General features: G+C 36.5%; 1 long non-coding RNA gene across 1 annotated transcript in view; it reads left to right on the top strand.

Annotated features, from left to right (window-relative positions):
• The window catches only part of LOC110208695 (uncharacterized), a 205561-nt gene that overhangs the window by 8782 nt on the left and 171434 nt on the right, over positions 1-25345 (top strand). Inside the window, exons 2-3 of the long non-coding RNA XR_013485735.1 lie at positions 18903-19045; positions 23292-23450. This is a non-coding gene — a long non-coding RNA (uncharacterized LOC110208695). The remainder of the gene's footprint in view (positions 1-18902; positions 19046-23291; positions 23451-25345) is intronic.

The following is a 25345-nucleotide window of genomic DNA, read 5'->3' as shown; positions in this document are numbered from 1 at the left end:
ATGGTATGGATTATCAGCTTGGCTTCTTACTCTGTAAATTTGAGCAGACCAGTTTATTCTCTGGGCCTCAGTTTATTGATCTCTGACATGAGAGGTATGGGCTAGATAATCTCTATCATGTCTAATGACATGAAAAGAGGAAGAAGTACATAGAGAATCTTTAAGGCAGGTTAAAGAAACTGGCCTGGCAGTAATGAAAGGTTTGTAGAGTTTATAGAGTAATATAGTTCAAAGTTTGGTCCAGGGACTTCTTGGTTTCCCTAAGACACATTTTTTCAGCACAACAGTAAGATGTTTTATTTTTTAATATGGCCAATATTGATAGATTATTAATCTATAAACTGATAACCCACTTAAAAAAGTTCTTTGTGGGTTCCTCAATAATTTTTAAGAGTGGGGCAGCTAGGTTGCATAGTGGATAGAGCCCCAGCCCTGGAGTCAGGAGGACCTGAGTTCAAATCCAGCCTCAGACACTTGACGCTTACTAGCTGTGTGAGCCTGGGCAAGTCACTTAACCCCATTGTCTAGCAAAAATAATAATAATAATAATTTTTAAGAGTGTAAAGGGATTCTGGGAACAAAAAGTTTGAGAACTGCTGCTATAGAGTAATAGCAAATAGATAAAATTAAAGTAAATAATGTGGAACCAGAACATCAAATGTAAGACTGAGAAGAATGGGTTTGAAGGCAAAGAAAACAAATTTGCCAATCTGAGGAGAGTTGGAGATGATGGAGGTCATGTTTTTATTTTTTTATTTTTGAACTCTTATGTTTTTAAAGAAGATTAATATGATATATGGTATACAGGATGGGATAGGGGAAAGGGAGAAGGATGGAGACAGTTATAGTTCTCAAAGATTTTAGTGATGAAGATCTGGTTGGAGATTGTTTCCTTCCCTTCAGGAACAGGTAAGTTCTTATAGGAAAGCCTGTTTAGTTTTTATTTTTGTAATTCCAGAGCTTATCACATGTGCCTGGCACACAACAGGCACTTAATAAAATACTTATGAGCTGGAGTTAGGGAAATATTGTAAGAGGAAAAATCAGGAGGATTTGAAGGATGTGATAGGTCATGCCTCTAAGAATTAAATCTGTGTAGAGTAAAAGGTCAATGATGCCTTAACAGAGGTAGGAAAGTTGAAATCAGTATCTCTAGTTTGGAGGCAAAGTTGGTGACTTCATTTGTTGTTAAAATAGCTTCCATGAGCTTCTAATTAACCGAATTAAATGATGGAGGATTTAATTGGCAAAGTTGGTGACTTCAGTTCTAGTTAAAAGAGCTTCAATGAACAATGTTTACCAATTAGCTGCATGAAATGATGACAGTCAGTCATCAACTCCATCACTCACTTAGTAAACAGTGTCTGAGCAAGTCTCTGAGAACTTGTACATGAACCAAAGTCAATGGCCACTTTTTTATGTTGTTCTTTGACCTCTGCCTATACACAGATTAAGAACCTAGGGGAATAAAAGGAATATACCAGTGTAGGAAGGAAAAAGAAAGTGGTAGAACTTGCTCTTTCTCCTCATTGGAACATATAGTGTGTGTATGTGGGGGCGGGGATTATAGAAACATGAAGGAAAGGTTGGAGGATGAGCATCCAATGAATTTCATCCTTATTTGAACCAGCCAAAAGAGAGTTGAATTCATGCACACACTCAAAGGGTTTGATACAGAAATACATCAAACTCAATAGGGAAACAGGTAGAGATGGGGAGTGTGGGAGAGAGGATGTTGGTGTAAGGGAAGATCATACAGTGAGGGAGTAGCCAAACAAAACGAGCTTCTTGATTCATAAAGGGCAAATAAAATGGAAAAAAAAAGGTAATTTGAAACTAAGGTATGGGTGCCCACTGACTGAGGAATGACTGAACAAATTACAGTATATGTATGGAAAGGAATATTATTGCACCTTTCTGTCTTTTAAATCATAGTGCAACTTATGCCACTGAATTAGAAGGCAGCATCATCAAGTGGAAAGAGATTTAGACTAGGAATTATGAGGCCTGGGTCCTGTTGCCTGATGAGTCATTAAACAATAACAACTTGACATTAATACAGTGCTTAATGGTTTGCAAATTCTTTACAATTACCCTGTGAGATAACTGGTGCAAGTATTATGACCCCCATTTTACAGATGAGAAAACTGAGGTTCTTAAAGGTTAAGTGATTTGGCCATGATCACACAGCTAGTAAGAAACTGAGGCAGGATTAAAATCCAAGGTTCATCACACTTTGCACTCTGCTTCTCAATAGCCATGAGATTCACCATTCTGGACTTCTGTTTCCTTGTTTGTACAGTGTATTAAGTTATCTATTAAGCTATCTTCTAGCTCCAAAAATTTATTATTCTAGATATAGGATGGAGGATATCTGGGTTGGCAGCACTTAGTGTGGAAAAAAAATGATCTGAGAGCTTTAATTGACTATGAGCCAACAGTGTAACTTATAAAAATTAAGCCAACCTTAACCTGCATCAATAGAAAAATTACTGGAAGTAGTAGTCCCACTGTATTCTGTTCTAGTTAGACCACATAGAAGTGTTCAATTCTGGGCTCCAAACTTTAAGGACAATACAGAGCAAGCTAAAGTATATCCACAGAGGATGAGATTCAAGCTGGTGATGGATCTGGAAACTATGTCATGGAAGAAATGACTAAAGTAACTAGATCTATTTTATTTAGCCTGGAGAATTTTAAAGGAAGATGTGGTAATTTTCTTTAGCATTGTGTAGGAGGTTCAACCAAATGACCTCTGAGATCATTGCCAAATCTAAATGTGCCACCATTTTTTCCCTACATTTCACAGAAGGCCAGAACTCATAATTGGAAAGGACTCAGAGATCCAACCCATACCTAAATAGGAATTGGCTCTACAATATTCTGGATTATTTAGAACAACATACAAAAAGTAGCCATTGGCTTTGGCTTATCCTATTCTAAAACAATATTTGAATCCCACATTGAGCACACTGCATCTGATGGCAATTTTCCAATTGTTGTTGAGGGCACCACACACTCCCAGTCACCTAGCTTACAATTTCAGTATGGTCCTCAAAATCTTACTTCCCCTCACCTCAGGTATCTAATCTGTGACCAGATCTCACAACTTTTGTCTTCAGAATATCTCTTTGTGTATATAGGATATACATTCCTTCCTCTCTACGCACATAGCCATCACCGTAGAACAGATCATCACCATGCCTCATGCCTGAACTATTACAAAATAATGTTGGTTGGTTTCCCTGACTTAAGTATCTCCCCACTCCAGTCCATCCATGATCCAGCAGACAAAGTAATCTTCCTAAAATGCAGGTCTGGCTGTGTCATTCCCTACTCAATAAAAAATTCCAGTGGTTTTCTCTTACCTCTCGGAATGTGTGTGTGTGTGTATGTGTGTATACACACATACACATAAAAATATACATATATGAATATATAAACTCCTCTTTACTTTTTACAGCCCTTCCTAACATTTTTTCAAAATTTTCTTTCTAGCCTTACTCTCCGTGTCACGCTCTGTGATCTAGTCAAACTGACCTTCTTTTTCCTCCTCCCACACAGTACTTTATCTTCCTCTGTGTTTTTATACTGGCTGTCCCTCATGTCTAGAATGTACTCCCTTCTTGTATCTCTCTCTTAGAATTCCATTCTTTGTTCAAGATGCAACCTCATTATCACCTTTTCCATGAGCCTTTCCTGATTCCCTTAACTGCTAATGCCTTCCCTCTTAAACCATGCACCTTGCCTAGAACTATATAGTATTTATTTGTAGTTTTCTCTTTATATTCATTCTGTATATACTTACATATGTTCATATTATCTGAACTGTTTGAATGTAGGCTTCTTGCAAGTAGGGATAGTTTTATATATGGTATTTGTATCCCCAGTGCCTGCCACAGACTAGGCACTGAATATTGTTGATTGGCCTGAGGTGCATATCTATAAAATGAGGTGGTTAGACTAGAATCCATCTCAAGTCTCTTCCAGTGCTCCATCTGTGATCCTATTATTTCTGACCTTCCTGCACTCAATCTATGACCCAATCACTATTTTTTATGTCTGGTTGTTCCATCTTTTTTGAGTATACCTGTTCCCCCAAGTCATTATTGAGCTATAGCCATCCGTCCTGTTCAAAGGGATAGCATTATAGACTTTGCCAAATGCCTGGCTAAAATCCATATGTACCTCATTTAGGACATTCCTTTGATCTCTACTGTTTAGTCATGTTAAAATTGAACAGTAGCTCTGGGTGCTTCTTCCAGGCTGTCAAGACTTCAGAGAAAGGCCTGAAAAATAGCATATGACACTGTAGGACCATCCTACTAAGTAAATTGATACTTGCCACCAGAAGACTGGTTCCCAGGTGATGAATTATTTTGGCTATTAAATAATCAGAAACACAAAATGGCTCTCAGTCCCATTTAGTGTCCTTTCACTCTCAAAGTGCCAGTGGTTGGCTGGCAGGACAGGGGAAGGGGACTAAGAAAAATTCCATTTTTATACCATCTACAGTAATTTATTTCACTGTTGGCACTCTTAACATGGAATCTCCGTCCAACAACAAATGACTTGGCAGACCACTAGAGGAACTGAACCCCATCCATATTGAATATTTTTGCTTTAAGTGAAATCAGAAGCTCTAAAGTATTTACAACTAAAGGGAAAGACAACCCACAGGCTCACCTCAGAGATGTTTAAATGAACTAGAAGAAGGCCAACAGCTCATTGGATAGATTCTCAGAGGAGAATTTTAAGAAAGTCAGGAACAAGAATTGCATAGAATAAAAAAGCATGGAATGTGTTCTACACAGCCACATTGATCAAATCCCATATCCATACAAGTATCAATATCAAGTCCAATCATTATTCTCTACATCCCCTCTGCAACTTCCCTTTTGGCTGAATAGATCACAGAAAGTGCCAATAAGGTGGAATTTGAGCTAAGTTCTCAGAAATGGCTAGGATTTCTTTAAAAATGTATTTCTTTTTTATACTGAACTTAACAAACATCAAATAAATTGGCTTCTCTCTCTCTGTTTACATATACATGTATATATATATATATACATACACATATATAAGCATGTACAAAAATATGTACAAACATACAAATATACAGAATATGCATATATAAAATATGCATATATGAATATATAGAACAAAAAAGCATTATAAATGAAACTGTAGATATCTACTATGTATAGCTTGCTTCTTTTCAAGTAGAATAAATTTAACTTATAGTTTTCAAAGCTATACTACTTGTCTGTGTTTCTTTCTGACCTTCATTCTATTCTCTTCTCTAAAATATGTCTCACAGACCCTCTTTTCTTTTGCTATATTATCCCTATCCACACTACACCTCCCACTCAAAGAAAGAAAGAAAGAAAGAAACCAGAACAGCTCTGGAGGCAGGAAATTCTAGGACTTTTGATATATGGGGAGAAGATAAGTAGCCTAGTTTGACCTTCATTTGACCTCACTGAGTCTTTGTCCTCATGTGTAAAATAGCAGTAATACCCATAATATCTGCCTTAGTGGGTTTGTGATGTTCAAGTAAAATAATGTATATAAAATGCTTTGAAACTGTACCATGTTACATAAACGTCAGTTGTATCATTGTTGTTTGGCAGCAGTATGTGATGTGGATAGCATGATTAGGACTGAGCAGGTAGGAAATTTAATCACAGATTAAGCACAGATTAGAGGAGCAAGGAGATGAGCTAGTAGGATACTGCAATATGGAATGGAAAGAAGGGGCAGCTAGGTGGCGCAATGGACAGAGCACTGGCCCTGAAGTCAGGAGGACCTGAGTTCAAATCCAGCCTTAGACCAAACACTTGACATTTACTAGCTGTGTGACCCTGGGCAAGTCACTTAACCCCAATTGCCTAAAAATCAAACAAAAAAAATATGGGATGGAAAGATATAATGGAGATTGAGGCCATTTCTTGTGACACAGTGAGAGGCCACGATGGGAAATCAATGGCCACAGCCACAGCCACAGCCCAAGGATCTGGATAGGCAAAATAGTCACAGATCATGCAGGTAGCAAAGGATCCACAACTAAGGAGAGGTAGCTAGGAACGTTCACATAATCTAAAGGAGAAGGCACGAGCAGAAATGGAGCATAATACAAGTCAGATGAGACAATATATCAAAGGCAGAGACAGAAAAGATAGACAATAAGGAGGAAGCAGCATAGGAAACTCAGTAGGTTACATGGCATCCAAGTTGCCACTGATTTACCTAGTCTCCCTTTGAGTCATAGGTAAAGGATACTGGCCATAACCCTTAAATTTTGAAAGACATACCGTGGTGGAATGTGGGAGCCAGTCATAGAGATCATCAATTGTGGTGACAAGCAAAAGAGAGAACTTTCAAGAAATTTTGAGGATATAGAATTGCCACATATGACTAAGATGGTTAATTGGTTATAGGAAGCTAGGGAGAGGGGGAGTCAAAAACAAAGATTTTGAATATTGGTAACTAGATCTAGAGAGTAGTAACACCATTAACAAAAATAAGTCAGGAGGAGGAGCTTTTATGGAAGGAAAGAGTATTAATGAGGTTTTGAATACCAAGCTAAGCAGTGTGAACATGACCCGGTAGGAGCTAACGTAGGTTCTTAAGCAAGGCAGTAATATATTTTTGGAATATTCATCTGGTAGCAGTGTGGAAGATGGATTGGAACATGAAGCATGACCTGATGAATGCCTGGTCTAAGATGGTGGCAGTAAGACTCAAGGGACTTGGGAGACAGTAAGTAAATGGCCAACAAGAGAAATTAAAATAAAGTTTTTTAATGTAGCAATCTCAATATAAATGACCCAGAGTAATAAAACCCCCAGCAAAGCCATTTACAACAATATAATCAATTCAGTACAACTTAGTAAGCATTTATTATGTGCAAGGCCCTATATTAGATGCTAAGGATACAAAGATGAAAAACAACACATACTTACTATTATCTAGACTCTTATAGTCTAATGGTGGGTGGTAAAGGCATGGAGGGACGTAATTCTTTAAGTCAAGCATTATTTTATGTCACTTTAATTATCCCACGAAATTTCACATTCTGATCATATATCACCTATTTAAATTTTGTTACAATCTGCATATATAATATTTATTTCATAATTTTTCTTTCAAATTTTTATGTAGGACTTCTCTATGACCAAGAAAATATTATTCAATGTTATAAATGTTCCATGTGTACTTGATAAAAAGAAGTATATTCCTTGCTTTTCATTAAATCCTCCCATATGCCTGGCCAAGTATGGAGATTCTCAGCATAAAAAGGTTTATGATAATTTTTTTCAGTCCCATCAGAATTGAAAATTAAAGGTGCAGAGGGGTTCTGATCTAAATTCTTAGGGCATGGTCTAGTATAAATAGCACTGGTTTTTGAGTAAGAAAACCTGAGTTTGAATATCAGTTCTGCTTCTAATTAATAAAATGACCATGAATAAATGTATTAATCTCTCTGGGTCTCAGTTTGCTTACCTGTAAATGATCTCTCAGACTTCTCTGAGTTCAAAATCCAGTAGTCCTACCCACACCAATAAAGAACCATAGATCTTTGAAATATCATTATGCTAATAATTATTATTATTATTAACAAAAATAACTTCCTTTCCTACCTTAGTCCTACTAAGGAGTTAAAAAAATTTAGAGTTTAAGAAATATACAATCTTTGAAAATTCTTTCTTTATGTAAGCTAAAATCACGCGGGTGCTTTATTCAGCATTATATGAGAAGGCAGCCTGGTATAGCAGATAGAAAGATAGACCTTTAATTAGGGAGACCTTAAGTCACATTCCATCTCAGATGCTTACCTTTTGTGTAGCTGTTGCTGTTCAGTTGTCTTGGTTGTGTCCAACTCTTTGTGACTCCATTTGAGGTTTTCTTGGCAAAGATACTGGAGAGGTTTGCCATTTCCTTCTCCAGATCATTTTATACATGATGAAACTCAGGTAATCAAGGTTAAGTGACTTGCTCAAGATCTGTCTGAGGACAGATTTGAACTCATGAAGATAAGTCTTCTGGACTCCAGGCCTGGCATTCTATCCACTATGTAACCTAGCTACCATTTGGGTAAACCTAAGCAAATCACTTAAATTCTCTCTGCCTTAGTTATCTCATCTGTAAAATTAGTGGGTTAGACTCAGTGAATTCCAATGTCCCCTACAGTAGTAACATTCTCATATGAAAAACTAAATAAAATAAGATTTCTTTACACAGTTTAAACAAAATAAATAATCTCCATATAGTTGTTAAATCCAATTTGCTCAACACTGTACAAGCCTTTTTAATTCATGTTTTTACTTATCTTATATTCTATTATTATAGTATATTATATAAAGCTCCTAATGTTATTAATTTTTTCTTTATATAAAAGTGTATTTTTTTATTTTTCCCACTTTAAAGATAGCTATTATATTATTTGGCATATACATTAAAATTGATATACTTTTGACATTTAACATGCTTTTAAGCATTATATAATTTCTTTAATCTCATCACTTTCAAATTTCATTTGCATTTTGACAAATATCATCAGAGCTACTCCAGATTTTCTTGAGTTATTTGCAAAATAATAAATTTTGATTCAGCCAGGCAGCTAGGTAGTTGGGTCTGGAGTCGGGAAGACCTGAATTCAAACCTGACCTTAGATACTTATTATCTGGGTGGCTCTGGGCAAGTCACATAACCTCTCTCTGCCTCAGTTTCTTCAATCATAAAATGGAAATGATAGTATCACCTGCCTCCCATCAACTGAGATAAGTTTTGCAAAGCACTTAGCGCAATTCCTGACACATAGTATATGCATAGTAAATACTTGTTCCCTTTTTCCTTTCCCCCATAGCATCTTTTCATTAGATGCAGTTCCCATGGATATCGTACTTTTGCATTCTGTTTTTAATCCATTTGTAATATTTTTTTCTTTTTGTGGGAAAATTTAAGCCATTTATTTTTAACATTTCAAATGTTACATTTAACTTATCATTTATCATGAAATAGAAATTTTCTTATTTAATCTTTTCTATAATAAGATCAAATGTGAAAACAATACAGTACTTATATGCTATCTCTATGATTATATATATATATATATACATATATATGTAGTGTGTGTATATGTGTCCTTTATATATATGTGTGTATATATACATATATATGTATGTATGCATGTATCCTTTGTCAAAGATAAGAGGTTTGTATAGGGTTGTGTCTCCTGCCCTCTCCTCCTTATTTTTCTGACTTTTTCATTATCTTAAATTTCCTTTTAATTATATATTTTTCTCTTCATCCATTCATTTCCCCTTTTTACTCTTTGTTCTGTTTTTCCTTTTCCATCTCCTCTTTCTCTTATTATTCTTTCTTCTTTTCCTATTATTTATTCTTTTATTTTTTTCCAAAACAAAGATCGGTCAGAAATGTAAGCATAGAGTTACAGAAGCTGAAAACTGTAATGTAAACTCAAAGGTACCTTATTCACCCAACCAGAACAAGATTGCCTCATATAGCATCCTCATTAAGTGGCAATCTAGCCTCTGCTTAAAATTTCCTAAAGCACCCCTTTTGGACAACTCTTGTTAGTGTTTTTTTTTTAAGTTATACATGAATATGGCGTTTCCCAATCTCTCTTCTTACCCCTTCTACTCCCTCTCCACTTCTAATCTTCTCTCTCTGAGAGTACTTTCCATTTACAATGTATATATCTTATGTGCAAGAAGTAGGTAGGTGATGCAGTGCATAGAGCACTGGGATTGAAGTCAGGAAGCCCAGAGGTCAGACCAGCCTCAGACTCTTACTGGATGTGTGTCCTTGGCAAATCCATTAACCTCTGTCTACCTCAGCCATAAAATGAAGATAACAAAAGCACTTACCTCTCAGGGGTGTTGTGAGGATCAAATGAGGTATTTGTAAAAATTGCTTAGCACAGTGCATGGCACATAGTAGGCACTATATAAATGCTTATTCCCTTCCTTTATGTACGTAATTATTTACTTCTTGATTCTTCCATTGGAATATAAGCTTTTCCAGAACAAGGACTATGTTTTACCTTTGTATCTCTAGAATTTAACATAGTGCCTGGAATATAGTCAGTACTTCATAAATGTTTGTCAACTAAATGTACCTCTCTGTAACTTCAACTCACGCTTTTTTGGGATCAGGTAGAACTGGTTTAATCCTTCCACATGTTAGCCTTTTAAGTACTTGAAGACATTTCTCATGGCACCTCCCTAGTCATCTCATCCATCCTCCAAGCTAAATATGCCCATTTCCTTCAGCTGACTATCATTTTGGCAGTTTCCAATTTCTTCACCATCCTAGTAGTCTTCCTCTGAAGGAGACTTTAGTTCTAAAATGTGGTATTGAGAACTGAACATGATACTTCATGTGTGGACTGACCAGAACAAAGTACAACAGGATTACTACTTCTTTTATCCTGAGCACTATGACTTCCTAATGCTCTCTTCTGCCAGTTTTCCTGTGTTCTACCTGATATTCTCTAAAGTGTCTGGCATGGATGATACATATAGACAATTTTCTTCTTCTCCCTTCATTTTTCAATATAAAGACTTATTTATCAGAGTCATAAGACTTTGGGAAACATGTGAATACATACATATGTGTGTATATAGATATACATATATACACATATAGACAGAGAGGAGGAGGAGGAGGAGAAGAAGAAGAAGAAGAAGAAGAAGAAGAAGAAGAAGAAGAAGAAGAAGAAAGAGAAAGATGTATTCATATAGGAACTAAGTTTGTGATTTCTCTGACAAAGAGAACTACCAGATGAGGAAAGTCACTCAACCAATGTAAGTTGGCACTTTCTTTGCCATTTGTATTCTTCAATAAAACTGATATTTAACAAATAGCTTGTTGCAATGGAAACTTTATTGGAAGAATGAACATAGAGGATAAGGATTAGGGACTAAACCTATAATTTTACTGAAGTAGGGAATTTCCTGTTGTGGAAACACCCTCCACCAATGCAGGTTGAGTAATTTAGACTCTTAGAAAGCTACCTAAAACACTGAAAAATTTGATAACTTGCCCAAGATCATGCAACTAAGTGTGAGAGGCAAGACTTCAACCCAGATCATCTTGGCCCCAAGGGCAGCTCTCTATCCACCATAATGTTTGTATTTGTGTGTATATATATATATATATATATATATATATATATACATATATACATATATTTATTATGTCTACATAGGTATCAATGTGTAGACACAGACACACACAGACACACACACACACAGTCCATAAGTCCAAACACCTATCTCAGAAAAGTTGTTATTATCCAGCTATTCGCTTCCCAAGTCCAACTTATTCTTTTAAATCCTGTTCTTTCTCCCCCCCAATCTTTTTTAATGTTTTTATTTAAAGTGTTGAATTCCAAATTCTATTCTTCCCTTCCTCCTTCTCCTTCCCCTTCCCTGACACAGTAAGCAAGCAGATATAGGTTATACATGTGCAATTATGTAAAACATTTCCATATTAGTCATTCTGTACAAGAAGATTCAAAAGAAAGAAAGAAAAATAGCATGCTTCAGTCTATGTTCAATCAATATCAGTTCTTTCTCTGAAGGTGGGATAGTATGCTTCATCAGAAGTCCTTTGGGATTGTCTCAGATCATTGTACTGCTGAGAATAGCTAAGTCATTCACAATTCTTCATTGAGCTGTGTTGCTGTTACTGTGTACAATGTTCTCCTGGTTCTGTTCACTTCACTGCATCAGTTCATGTAAGTCTGTCCAGGTTTTTCTGAAATCATCTGCTTGTCTTTTCTTATACCACAGTTATTCCATTACAGTCATCTATCACAGCTTGTTTAGCCATTGTTTAGCCCAATTGATGAGCATCCTTTTGGTTTCCAATTTTTAGCCACCGTGGAAGGAACTGCTCTAAATATTTTTGTAGGTCCTTTTCCCCTTTTCAATTGTCTTTGGGATGTAGACCTAGTAGTGGTATTGCTGGATCAAAGGGTATGCACAATTTTATATCCCTTGGGGCATAGTTCCAAGTTGCTCTCCAGAATGGTTGGATCAGATGACAACTCCACCAACAGTGAATTAGTGCCCCAGTTTTCCCACATCCCCTCCAATATCCAACATTTTCCTTTTTTGTCACATTAGCCATTTTGATAGGTATGAGATGGTACCTCAGAGTTGTTTTAATTTATATTTCTGTGATCGATAGTAATTTAGAGCACTTTTTCATATGACTATAGATAGCTTTGATTTCTTCATCTGAAAATTGCCTGTTCATATCCTTTGACAATTTAGGAAATGACTTGTATTTTTTATAAATTTGACTCGGTTCTCTATATATTTGAGCAGTGAGGCCTTTATCAGAGATATTTATTGCAAAAAGTTTTCCCCATTTTTCTGCTTTTCTTATAAGTTTGGTTGCATTGGTTTTGTTTGTGCAAAAGCTTTTTAATTTAATATAATCAAAATTATCTATTTTACATTTTATAATGCTCTCTATATCTTCTTTGGTCCTAAATTCTTCTGTTATACATTGATTTGACAAACTATTAATTTGCTTGGGGTATCACCCTTTATGTGTAAAACATGTACCCATTTTGACTTTTTCTTGATATACTGTGTAAGATGTTGATCTATACCTAGTTTCTGTCAGAGTGTTTTCCAGTTTTGTCAGCAGATTTTGTCAAATAATGAGTTTTTGTTCCAAAACCTTGTATCTTTGAGCTAATCATATACTAGATTACTATGGTCATTTATTATAATGTAATTTGCACCTAAGCTATTCCACTGATCCACCACTCTATTTCTTAGCCAGTAGCAGGTTGTTTTGATAATTACCACTTTATAATACAGTTTGAGATCTGGTGAGGCTAGACCACCTTCTTTCACATTTTTTTCATTAATGCCCTTGGTATCCTTGACCTTTTGTTCTTCTAGATAAATTTTATTTTTTTCTAGCTCTATAAAATAATTTTTTGATAGTTTGATTGGTATGGCACTGAATAAATAGATTAATTTAGGTGGAATTGTCATTTTTATTATATTGGCTTGGCCTATTCATGAGCAATTAATAATTATTTATATAATAAATAATTAAAGTAATTAATAATCTTTCACATCACAGATATGTGCCCTGAAAAGATAACTGACTTCTCTCTTGTTTATGTCAGGTCAACAAAGAACTTCTAAGTCTACCTACTCCAAGGCTCATTGACTACCACTCCTTAATTCTCCTTCCTTTAACCATGACTAAATGACCTTTTTCCTGATTGGATTTGTAGAGCCACATCATCATTCACTGGAACACAAAAAGCTGTTTCTTCCTGAGAAGGTGCATCTTCCCAGTCTATGAAAAGAGAGTCATATCTGTTTCTAGTTCCAAGTGCTGAGCAAGAGGTCCTTTTGCTTCCTTTGCTGCTATGTCATGTTCATCTATGATCCAATTTCTTGACGCAAAATTGGATATCCTTCCACCTCTTCAGATCCCTTTTTATTTTTATACCTTTTTGAAGCACTTCTTTAATTCTTTTAAGGAATACTTCATTCTCCCTCATAATCTGAAGAGTAGAAATGTATTTGTCCAGCCCTTTCACTTTTTCCTCAAGAATCAAGGCCAACTTGAACTTTGTCCATACATTGCTGTCATGTTCCATTTGGAAATCCACATATAACTCACCCTCTACAGATTGTTACAAAACTCCCCTTGTCCTCAATGCTATATTGAACACAACTAGAAGTATTTTAGCCTCTTTATTAACAATACTTACTCCTTCATTTTAATCTTACTACAGATATGGACTCAGTGTGGCACAACAAATAGAGGGCTTGCCTTAATGCCTGGACTACTTAGGTTAAATTCTGCCTCTGACATATACTGGCCATATGACACTGGGCAAGTCACCTAACCTCTCAGTACTCTAAGGCAACCCTCCAAGAAAATAAGTTGCAGAGAAGATGCACAATGAGAAGTTTCCTATGCCAGTGAAATCATAGATCCCATCCCTATCCCTTTTCTACTGTAGATGTTCTTATAATGAAATTTCCACTGTGATAAAATTAAGGGAAACATTTAAATATGAAAAAGCAACATATATATGGAGGAGGCATGGGGTCCAAAAAGTTAGGAAGAGAAGGGAAGGAAGGAAGAGAGAAAGGAAGAAAGAGGGAGGGAGGAAAGAAAGAGAGAGAGAAAGACTGAAGGGAGAGAGGGAGGAAGGAAGGAAAGGAGTGAGGACGAAGGAAGATTTGGTCAGTTCATAGCAAGGGATTGCCCAACAAAACCTGACTATGGACCACTTCTTGTTTTTGAAATACATTGATGGTTGAACATGTTGGTCTTGATGTGACAGGTCTAGCAGTATGGGATACACCTTTAGTGAAGTATAAGTAGACATTTTGGAAAAAAAATTGGAACAATTTAAACTTATTTTCATTCTCATTTTGTTACATATGTCACAGTGAGGGAGATAAGGTGTACGCTTGGTGAGTGTTCCCAGGTGACACGTGACGGGCTGTATGTGCCTACACATCATCCTACTCTGCGTGCCTATAAAAAGCTATCAGGAACACCAGCTACACATACATATTTTTAAGAATTCTAATAGAAACATAAGGATTTTTACCAAACACAGTCTGAGAAATTCTGTTTTGAACAACACAACTGGGGACTGATTGACTTTAAAAAAAAAACAAAAACCTTTTTATTTGGATGTCCCCTAACTCTTCCCCCTAATGAAGTTCTCTCTCTTTTTTTTTTAAATTTTACAAGCTGTCTTTCTTGTGCCCTTAGAAAGTGGGGAAAGTAACTTTTCTTATTGCTTCTGAGGGGCCCATTTTTAGTTTAGTTTTTTCATTACGTGTAATTTAGTCATTATGATCTTATGTATTCAGTTTTCACTTTTTTGTTGTTGTTCTTTCCATTTATATTGTAATAATTATTTATATTTTTCCTGGGTCTGTGTACTTTAGTCCATATGAATCTTTCCATGCTTCTCTGTATTCATCATATTTATCATTTCTTAGAACACAATAATAGTCCATTATACTCATGTACCATATCATTTTTAGCTATTCACTAATTGATAAGACCTATTTTGTTTACTCTTCTTTGCTACTACAAATATGCTTCTACAAATATTTTTTGTACATATGTGACCTTTCTTTGTATCATTGACCTTCTTGGGATATACGCCTAACTGCAGAATCTCTGCGTTAAAGGGAACTTAACATTGAGGGAACTCCCTCCATATTTTTTTCTTTTGCTTTCTTAGCACAATTTCAAAATGCTTTCTAGAATGGTTGGACCAATTTACAACTCCATCATTTGTACATCTAGTCATTCACATCTTACCCAACTACCCCCCCTAACTATTTCCTTGACACCTGTTTTGCCCATTAGTATAGTTTTTCCCTGGGATCTTGCTCTGGATGATTTGATTAGCTCATCCCTTGGAACCATTACTCTGGGACCATGTTTTCCTGATTGGTGAACCAGCCAGTGTAGATATACATGGCCAGCTCTATCTAGCCATCCCCTGAATATGCTTCACATCTTATCCAACCATACACTTCAGCCATCTCTTTCCCACTGCCTCTGCCCAAATTCTATCCTCAGGCCCAGCTTTATACCTTTTGCTCTAGACACAGTAATGAAATTAATATTAACATTGCTTTTGAAAATGAATGTCAGGTGACTCCCTTATGGCTCCACTTACCTTTTCTCTTACTTCCTAAAATGAGCAGCCCTCCCCTGGCTACCACTCTTATATGTGTTACTTCCCCTAGTATAACATAAGCTTCCTGAGGTCAAGGACTAGCTTGCTGTTATATTTGTTTCTCCAGTACTCAGCACAGTGCTTGGCACATAGTGTTTATTAAACGCTTTTTAAAAAGTTTTACTGATGTTTTGTTTTTTTTACATTACATTTACACTTGCTTCCCACTTTGAGAGGTCTCTTGTAACAAAGTAAAACAGTTAAGTAAAAATAATACCAAAAACTCATCTGAAAGTGCATGCAACATTTCACATCTGTAACACTTCCCCCCTCTCTATTTTTTTAAATTAACAAATTTGTTTTCTCTACCCCCCCCCTTTGCACCTACTTCACAGGGTGTTGTGAGGATTGAATGAGATATTTGTAAAGGCTCTTAGCACAGTGTCTGGTATGTAGTAGGCATTACATAAATGCTCATTCTTTCCCTTTCCCTTTCCTCACCACTCCCTACCATAATTCACTTGACAAGACAAAAAAAATTAAAAAAACAAATTTCTAGTAACAAATATGCAATCGATCAAAACAATTTCCCTAAATGGCACATGTACGTGTGTGTGTGTGTGTGTATTCTGAATCTTGATTCTGCCTCATCTCTGGATGGATAGCATGTTTTATCATTGGTCCTCTGAAATCATGAAAGATCATTTTATTGATCATAGTTCCTATGGATTTTGAAGTTGTTTATTTTTATAGTGTTATTATTCTCCTGGTCCTACTTATTTCATTATTCCTAAGTTTATAAAAGTCCTCAAAATTGTTCACTTTTACAATATTGATGTTATTGTATAAATTGTTCTGGTTTCACTCACTTCACACATTCATTCATCCCATTCTTCTTTGTATTATACTGATTTATGCATTCTTCTCTAGAATGTGTCCTCAACATATGGCAATCTGCTAACACAGTACTTCTTTATAAACAGTAAGCAGTCACCAAGTATTTGTTGAATGTCATAGACATGATTCAGAGCCCACCTGTCCCAAGAAGACTTCCTCAAAGAAATAAGAAAAGTCTTTAGTCTCACACCTGGAAGTAATACAGGGAGTCAATTCCACCCTATCTACCTACCATTTAGGGGGCTATTTGGATGGAAGACCACTCCAATGATCCATTAAAACATTCACTGAGAAGCTACTAGTTGGAAGGTGCCATGAATCCTGAATAATTAGCTCATTATTGTCTTATGATTATTTCATAAGAAGCTTATCTGAAACAAATCTAACTTCCAACTAAATTGACGTTATTATCTACTCCATTTAACATTTTTTGAGGTGATGCTTCTGATGCCAGTAAGGGTTGAGCTGATGAGAGCATCATACCCACCCAGACTCAGTTTCCAGGAAATGCTGATGAGGATATCTAAATCTTACCTTCCCTGACTTAAGAAAACATAAGGAACCAGTCAGGCAGAAAGGCAGCCTGTCATAGTGCATAGAGTGCCAACTTTGGAGTCAAGAAGATGGGTTCAAGTTCTGTTGCTGCTGTACTATCTGTGTGCCCGTGAGCAAGATGTTTGACTTCTTAATGGTAACTCAGACTATGTATGTTGAGACAACATTGCATCAGTGGAGGGAATTTATGCACTCAGAGTGCCTTCACATAGATAATAAGATTATAATTCTGGACCATCCTTCCCACTTCACTCAAAAGAAAAAAATATCAAATGAGTAATACATCTATCTTGTGAGAAGAAAGGAAGAAGAGGTAGTTCAGCTTCAGTTGGTACCCTGCATCTTTCTTTAAATGCCATTTTTTACTTTTTAAAACATTTTTATTTAATGCTTTGAGTTCCAAATTCTATCCCTCCCTCCTCCCTGAGATGGCAAGTAGTTATATATAGGTTATGCATGCCTTGCATCTTTCTAAAAATGATCTATTTCCATCCACATTGAAAGCTCTTAAGTACTAACCGATATTAACTGATTAAAACAAACTGTTTAAAGTAATTAAGAATTAATAAGACAACACAGATCACTGGACCTGGAATCCAGAAAACCTGAATTCAATGCTGGCCTCCTATACTTAGGAGCTGGGTGACTCTGGACAAGTTACTTAACCTCTGTCTATTTCAGTTTCCTCATCTGTAAAATGAGGCTAGCAGTAATACCTGTCTTTCATGGATAATTCATGCAACACCTGACATCTGTAACATTCCCCCATCTCTCTATTTTTTTTTAAATTAACAAATTTATTTTCTCTCTCTCCTTTAGTATCTACTTCAGAGGGTTTTTCTGAGGATAAAATGAGATAATATTTGTAAAGCACTTTGCAAACCTTAAAATGCCCATATAAATGCTAGCTGTTATCATTTATCACCATTTTCTTAGGAGAGAAAATACTACACTTAATATCTGTCCCCAGTTTCATGGTTTACTTTGGAGTGGTACGCATATCATCAAATAAAGTCAGTTTCCCACTGAGAAGTAAGTTTCTATGTGACCCAAATGATCTTGGATCATCATACCAGCTTTCCTCCAAGCTTCTCAACCATGCCTCTGGCTCATCATCTTTATTCTGTCTATTTTTTGGCAGGGAAAGTCTAAGGCTTTAAATCCATTATTGCAGTCCTGATCTTCTTTTCTCCTGGGAGAAGCCTGACTCCCATCTGGTCCACCATGATACGGCAAGGTCCAGCCAGTTTTTAAACCTTCCTGAAAACATAATGCTTATTTTGTGTTAGTCTTTACCCAAAGTCTCTAGTGATTTTTTGAAGTAAATTTTGATGACCATGCTATGACTTAGTATTAGCAATGAAAACCAAAGATCTGTACAGCTGAAGAGTAGCTAACCAAGTGCTAGGCACTAATCCCAATGGTTTTTCATTTTTAGGAAATTGGCCCAAGAACATGGGTTCTTAACCAGGGGTCTGTCAACCTGCTTTTAAAAATAAATATATTTTGATGACTATTTCAATATAATTAGTTTATTTTGTTATCCTATATATTTTATTTTATGTATTTAAAGGCATTATTCTGAGAAGGGGTCCAGGGGCTTCCTCAAACTGCCAAAGGGATTCATGACAGACACATACCAAGGTTAAAAACTGTTGTCCTAGAAGCAGAAATGTTTAAGAAAAAAAAAAAGGACCTATCCTCTTTTGACTATCACTGTCAGCCATTTAGGCAGTCAAACAAAATGGATCTTCCAGAGATGTGGGGAAAAAGAAGCTTACTCTCCGAAGTTGGAAAGAGAATTGAAGACCCTATTTGTGGCTGCAGGAAAGGAAGGGAGCCCAGCAAGGAAACTACCAGCAGATGGTAAATACATTTTTAATTCCTTCTGTCATACTGTGTGGACTTGTGCACATTTGTCCTGCTGTGTTAGGCGCCTTAAATAGCTAGCCATGGAACTGAGTAGCAGTTTTGCTTCTGTCTGAAATATAGGATACCATGCTAGGCTGACAGAAATGGAAGAGCTGAGAGTAGGACTGGGATGGGATGCATTTGCTTCCAGTTTTTTATTTCTGAAATATGTCACATGCTGCACTTCTTAATGCATTGGGGGTTGATTGAACATTGTGTCCTCTTCTCCATATGAAAGTCAAATACGTCAGAATATTTGGAATCCTACTAGCAGTGTCAGTTATATTGGGGCAGGAGGCTACTCATTAAATGGGTAACATCCTTATGGCAACTGTTGGAGGCTTAGCCTTTAGATCCATTTAATTATGGAACCCAAGTCCTCTGAGGAGTGTCAGAGCCATATGTAATAGTCCTGAGTTCCAGACCTTGTGTTCTGTTATACTTTTATCCTTGATATAACATTCCCATAGAACCCAACAGGTTGAACCTAACAACCAGACTGAAAATCAGATATAATCTTCAATAAAGCAGAATGAAAAATAGAAGAGTAGATTGCTAAACAGACTTTTATTGACCCTACAGCTGAAAAATTTCCCCAACATAATGTGTTGATATTTGACTAAGGACATGCTGATAATTAAGGGAAGAGTTCAGGTTACAACTTAGGTTTTCTATTTCCCTCATCATTTCTTTCTGGGATACCACACATAACGTGGTACCTAATGAAAAACCAAGATGGCACAATGGATAGTTGGAGTCAGAAAGACCTAAGTTCAAATCTGTCCTCAGAAACTTACCAGTTGTGTGACCCTGGGCACATCACTTAACCCTCTTTGCCTCAGTTTCCTCATCTGTAAAATGAGCTGGAGAAGGAAATCACAGACAACTCCAGTATCTTTGCAAAGAAAACCCCAGATGGGGTCATGAAGAGTTAATCACAGCTGAACAACAGCAATAGCTATTTTTCAACAGCTGTGATAGAAGAGTCCCAGTTTTAAACATATGCACTCATGGTTATACTCAGCTAGTTAGCAGCAAGGTGTTAAAGTAGAGGTCAATAACTTTGTATGAGATACAGATTCTTTTGTAGCAACATACAAATAAATGTAATGGCAGTCTCTGCTCAGGAAGCTCATTCCTGTCCCAGTCTCCTGGGAATATTTGTCTAGATTTAAAAGCTGCTAGACTCCTTTGCACAGCTAGCAACCTCTGTTTGTGAAAATGCAGGGAAGATTGGTAGGTAAAGACTGAAAATCAGTGATAGAAGAAAATTGGGAGCCTCACACAACACCTTCCCACGCAGTTCCTCACTCTGACTATGGCTGTTAATTTCTCATGAGGGGCACCAAATTTCACCTCACTTAGCAAAAGAAAATAAAGTAATAAAACCATCTCTGACCACATTGCATAAATCTTCATTTTGTCACATAATTCAGCTTCTACATGGTAGCCCTATCTGTGTTTTTACACAAAGTAGCTCTTTTGGTTTTTGTTTTAAATGCTCACACGTTGAGCCTGTTGAATTCAACAAGCACTTATTAAGCACCTACTATGTGCCTGGTTCTATGGGAGATGCTGGGGATACAAAGGCAAAAGTGAAAAGAGTTCTTTCTTTCAAGGACTTTAAATTCTAGGTGGGGAGAAGATGGAGAATAACATGCACAACTACATACACATAAATTCAAAAGAATTTCAGGCTAGGTGGGAAGAGTGCTAAAACTGGATGGGATGTTTGAGAAAGTCACTAGAGCTGAGCCTTGAAGTACAGCTAGGGATTTCAAGAGGTGGAGGTGAGGAAGGAGAGGAAGGCAGAGAGATAGGAGATAAAATGTTATATATGTTGGTTTGGCTGTACCATAGAGTGTATGTAAGGGAATGATGTAAGATAAGTCTGAGAAGGCAGGTTGGCACCATTGTAGAGGACAAATGTCAGGCAGGAGTTGTTGGGGTTTTTTCCCTTTATCCTAGAGAAAACAGAGAGTCCCTGAAGCTTCTTAAGTGGGGGAGTGACATAGATTTGTTCTTTGAAAATATCAGTTTGGATTGGCCAAATGGGAAAAGAAGTCCAAAAGATTACTGAAGAAAACACTTCCTTAAAAATTAGAATAGAGCAATTGGAAGCTAGTGACTTTATGAGAAATCAAGACACTGTAAAACAAATCCAAAAGAATGAAAAAATAGAAGACAATGTGAAATATCTCACTGGAAAAACAACTGACCTGGAAAATAGATCCAGGAGAGATAATTTAAAAAATTATTGGACTATCTAAAAGCCATAATCAAAAAAAGAGCCTAGACATCATCTTTCAAGAAATTATAAAGGAAAACTGCCCTGATATTCTACAACCAGAAGGCAAAATAGAAATTGAAAGAATCCACAGATCTCCTCCTGAAAGAGATCCCCAAAGGAAAACTCCTAGGAATATTATAGCCAAATTCCAGAGTTCCCAGGTCAAGGAGAAAATATTACAAGCTGCCAGAAATAAACAATTCAAGCATTGTGGAAACACAATCAGGATAACACAAGACTTAGCAGCTTCTACATTGAAAGACCATAGGGCATGGAATATAATATTCCAGAGGGCAAAGGAGATAGGATTACAACCAAGAATCACCTACCCAGCAAAACTGAGTATAATCCTTCAGGGGGAAAAAAATGGTCATTCAATGATATAGAGGACTTTCAAGCATTCTTGATGAAAAGACCAGAGCTGAATAGAAAATTTGACTTTCAAGTACAAGACTCAAGTGGAATATGAAGAGGTAAATAGGAAAGAGAAATCGTAAGAAACTTATTAAGGTTGAACTGTTTGCATTCCTGCATGGAAAGATGATATTTATAACTCATGAGACCTTTGTCAGTATTAGGGTAGTTGGAGGGAAAAAATTATATGTATGTATAGATAGATAGATAGATAGATAGATAGATAGATAGATAGATAGATAGATAGATAGAGACAGAGGGCACAGGGTGAGTTGAAGATGAAGGGGTCATATCTGGAGAATAAAATTAAGGGATGAGAGAGGATTATACTAGGAGAAGAAGAAAGGGAGAGGTAGTACGGGGTAAATTATCTCACAAAAAAAAGCAGAAAAGAAAAGCTGTTACAGTGGAGGGGAAATGGTGGAAGGTGAGAAGGAATGAGTTAATCTTATTTTCATAGGTTTTGGCTTAAGGAGGGAATAACATACACATTCAATTGCGTATGGAAATCTGTCTTACCCTACAGGAAAATAGGGGGAGAAGGAGACAAGAGAGCAGGGGGATGATAGAGAGGAGGGCAGATTGGGAAAGGGGGTAATCAGAAGCAAATACTTCTGAGGAGGGACAGGCTCAAAAGAAAGAATAGAATAAATCGGGGGCAGGATAGGATTAAGGGAAATAGTTTTTCATAACATGTCTACTATGGAAACGTTTTGCATAACTACACATGTACAACCTATATTGAGTTGCTTGCCTTTTCAATGATGGTGAGTGGGGAGGGAGGAAGGGAGAAAATCTGGAACCAAAAGTTTTAAAAACACATGTTTAAAAAAGTGTTTTCACATGCAACTGGGAAATAAGAAATACAGGAAATGGGGTACAGATGTCTATCCTGCCCTACAGGAAAATAGAAGGGGAAGGGGATAAGAGAAGGGGGGAGAGACAGAAGAGAGGGCAGACTAGAAGAAGGAGTATTTAGAATGCATGCCATCTTGGGGTGGGGGAGGGGTGAGATGGGGTGAAAATTTGGAACTCAAAATCTTGTGGAAGTAAATGTTGAAAACTAAAAATAAACAAATTTATATTAAAATAAAAAAGAAAAAAAGAAGCACAAAAAATTAATAAAAAAGAAAATATCAGTTTGGTAGGATGGAATGAAACATTTCCATGTTTTCACTTCTCATGTCACTGATCAAAGATATTTCCAAATCAGCCAGTCAAGAACCTTCTGTATTTAAGATAAATTGGAAACAGTATTAGTGAACTTTATAGCTGACTTAACATTCCCATATAGCCCCTATTAAATTCTAGAAATAATTATTATAGTGTGTTGAAGTTTATAAATGCTTATAAACATTTCTTCAAAATATGAATTATAGGCAAAAGACTTTTGCTTGTGGTCGTTGTGCCCTGGATCCTTTGTTAATAGGATAGAATTCAAAACTGAAGTTTGTTGCTTCCACTAATATCCAACTCTGATGCTTCTATGTGTTGTAGAAGCTGATCCCAGCTATGTCAACATAAGTTAAGGTCTGGGAGATCCCACCAAGCTGGAAAGGTGTCAAGTAAGGCCCTGCTGACAAATTGTGCATCTGTCATCCAAGGACCAACCCAGCTGAGTCTGGAAAGCTTCATCACCAGGAGGCTGGATACCAGGTGATAACTTAATTTGTTCACAGCTACTCCTCAAGACCTTCTCTTGATAGAGGTAGCAAGGAGAGATTGTAATCTCCATCAGTGGAGGGCAGAGCCACAAGGAGGAAATCATAGATCTTTGCAGTATTAGAAGTAGAAAGGTGATAAGTTTAAGAAAACTACCACAGTTGTTTCAGAATGATATGTTGTACAGAGTTTTATTGACTGAATTATTTTGAACAATGCATCAATAAACAGACTTTAGGTTACTCCATTCCTGTGCTCCAAATTATGTTATGTAGTTAATGTCATTGGAGACATTTAAAGCCTTAATAATTACAGCTCAAGGCCTAGAGGTTTTTTTAAAGAAATTGTGTTAAATGCACATTTATCCACAATTACCTTCTGACAGCTTGTTGATTTATTTTGTTTGAGAAATAAATTAAAATCAAGACTCTTTAAGAGTTCAAGTTCAATTTACTTTTTGTTTAAAGAAAATTTCAATTAAGAATTATCTAACATAAAAAGCAAAGGAATTACTTATTTCAAAGGGTAGAAAAAATATTGGATATTGTTTTCACCTTCCTGCTTACTGAAGAATTTTTAGGGACTCCTTTCTTTGCAAAATAATTCAGGTGTTTCATCCTAAATTAAAGTGTTCTTTTCATCTGTATACATATACAGCTCTGAAATTGCTCCTGCTTTGAGGTTAGGGCTCTCCCTGTGTCTGGGTGCCATTTTTTCTTTGTACTCCCACGATTCTCTGAAAGAAATCAACTTTGTGTTGCCAGTTCCTCTTCAAGCTAAAGTGTGCTGACTGGGAGCTCAGCTCTCCTTCGTACTTTTGTTGAACAAACAGGGAAACAGTATAGCTCCTGTCACTGAGAGACAGAAAAAAAAAAGTGAAACCACTATTGTGGGTGTCAGAGGACATTGCGGGAGTATCCTACAAACCTTTTCCCCAATTTCAGCATTTATTAGTAGATGCCTTGGGAGAGGGGCCTGTTAATAAAAGTAGAGGATTCCAGCCTGTACGCAGCATTGTTTGCAAGGATCTCATGAGTCAGAGTGCTTGTTAGCAGGTCTGCCCACCTTTATATGAGTAGTTCCTTTAGGGAAAAAAAAAAGACAAATTAAAAAAATGTGACTTGCCCTCTCAGAGAATAATTCCTCTACAATTCTTTTCCCTTTTCATTTCATTATAACTGTGAATAAATACGCTACAGGCTTTTACACCCCTCTGGAAACCTAATGCCATAGAGTGGTTTTCAGGAAATTAGACCACTTGAACCTGAGCTACATTGATTCATAAACGAAGCTGTTGCATGTTGCCACAACTCCAGGGAGACCTTGCCTTTTTAGTTAATAGTGCTTTTTTTCCCTAAAAATGAACAATATTCTTTCACAAATGCAGAATGCTATATTTTCAGCGTGGTCTACCATTAGCATTTCTGCATGAGAAAAAGGGAGTTTTCAGAAATAAAACTAAATTCTCATTTCCCAAATCCCTTTCCCTGCTGAGCATTGGTACCTTTAAATAACCTTACAGTCAGTCCCCAACAGGATAGCACAAATCTCCCAGTTTTCAAAGCCTACTATTAATAATAACGTGTGTTTGTATAAGTGTTTCATATACCCCCTAAGCCGTTCCACATCCAGTATTTTCCTCACATCCAATGAAAAATTCTTCACTTTTATCCATGGACCAACGTTGTAAAATAAGTGGGAAATAGGTACTATTGCGCCCATTTTGTAAATGAAGAAACCAAGGCTTAGAGAAGTTATTTGCTTAACATCATACAGTAAGTTAGTGGTTAGAACCATTAATCTGAGTCTCCTGCTTTAAACCCAAGTCCAATGTTCTTTTACTAGACTAATTTAACATGTATTTCCCAAGTGTCCAAATGTGTACACTG

This window comes from Phascolarctos cinereus, unplaced genomic scaffold (genome assembly GCF_003287225.1).
Source record: "Phascolarctos cinereus isolate Bilbo 61053 unplaced genomic scaffold, phaCin_HiC Scaffold_4;HRSCAF=312, whole genome shotgun sequence".
In the NCBI taxonomy this organism is placed as follows: domain Eukaryota; kingdom Metazoa; phylum Chordata; class Mammalia; order Diprotodontia; family Phascolarctidae; genus Phascolarctos; species Phascolarctos cinereus.
This window is presented reverse-complemented; position numbering and strand designations above follow the sequence as displayed.